Source organism: Corvus brachyrhynchos, unplaced genomic scaffold (assembly GCF_000691975.1).
Source record: "Corvus brachyrhynchos isolate BGI_N302 unplaced genomic scaffold, ASM69197v1 scaffold152, whole genome shotgun sequence".
Taxonomy (NCBI): Eukaryota; Metazoa; Chordata; class Aves; order Passeriformes; family Corvidae; genus Corvus; species Corvus brachyrhynchos.
The window spans coordinates 6,786,097-6,787,385 of NW_008237447.1; the positions used below are offsets into that span (position 1 = coordinate 6,786,097).

Here is a 1,289-nt window from a genome sequence, read left to right on the forward strand (position 1 = left end):
TCTCCCCCCTCCCCGCCCCGCCACGGACACACCGGCTGGCAGGGAGAGGGAGGAGAATGAGCGCGGCTCCCGAGGCTGCCTGGGGAAGGGAGGCTGCGGGGTGTGGACTAAACCACTGCGCTCCACACCCACGCGTCCCTCTCTCTCTCCTCCCGGGGTAGGGAGATAGGGACGGTGATGCCAGCAGGCAGCCGCAGGGCTGGGAATCAGGCTCGCTGCTTCCCCTCTACAGTTGGGTGTAGGTAGGGTTTACATGACTGCTCCTCACAGCTTCCCCTTTAATGGGCAGCTAATTTTTCGGTAAGTGATTTCATGGAACTGCTCTCTAATTATTCATTTTCCCTCTCGCGCGCACACGCAGGCGCTCGGGAGTGAGACCCTCGAAAGGATGTTCCCCAGGGATTTCTCTGCTGGCCCTCTCTGTGGAAAAGGAAGGGAATGTGATAAAACACAAAACAAAAGATGGCACGTGCCCCACAGAGCCTCCGGGGCCGACGGGCTCCGCCGAAACCCAGGAGCCTCCAGCCTCCCTTGGGCTCCTTGGATGCAGCGCAGCTGCCGCCAGCGGGAAAGTTTCGAGGTCCCCGGAGGCAGCAGTGCGGAGACGGGAGAACAAGCCGCCTCACCCCCCAGGAACCGGGAGAACAGCCCCTCTCCCACAGACGCTCAGAACAAACCCCGAAGCACTACAGCAGAAAGAGGGAGGGACACGAGGGAAGGAGCCACGCGGAGGAAAGCGGGATGTAAGCGGCTCCCGGTGCCGGAGCGGGCCAGAGACCCCGAGAGGGGGCACAGATATCCCATGAGGGAGCTGAGACACCCTGTGAGGGAGACAAAGATACCCAGTGAAGGGGGAGCACTGACACCCCGCGATGAGAGCTCAGGCACCCCGTGATGGAGACACACGCTGTGAGGGGTCACAGCCCGTGATGGGGGCACCGACAGCCCGTGATGGGGGCACAGACGCCCCTAAGGGGTCACACACACCCACTGAGGGGTCACGCACACGCCGGAGGGGGAACAGACCCCCCGTTGAGGAGGCGCAGACACCCCGGAGGGGCACAGACATCCAGTGAAGGGTCACAGACACCCCATTAAAGGGACACAGGCACCCCGTTAGGAAGGAACAGACACCCTGTTAAGGGGCCGCACACACCCCGGGGCCACAGACACCCCGTTCAGGGGTCGCACAAGCCCTGTTAAGGAGTCGCACACACGCCAGCGGGGCACACAGAGCCCGCGATGGGGACACGGACACCCGTTCAGGGGTCACGCCGCCGCGCTCAGGG

At 63.5% G+C, this 1,289-nt stretch overlaps 1 protein-coding gene across 11 annotated transcripts in view; it reads right to left on the reverse strand.

Annotated features, from left to right (window-relative positions):
- The window catches only part of ROBO2 (roundabout guidance receptor 2), a 1,044,784-nt gene that overhangs the window by 442,189 nt on the left and 601,306 nt on the right, over positions 1–1,289 (reverse strand). The window lies entirely within an intron of this gene.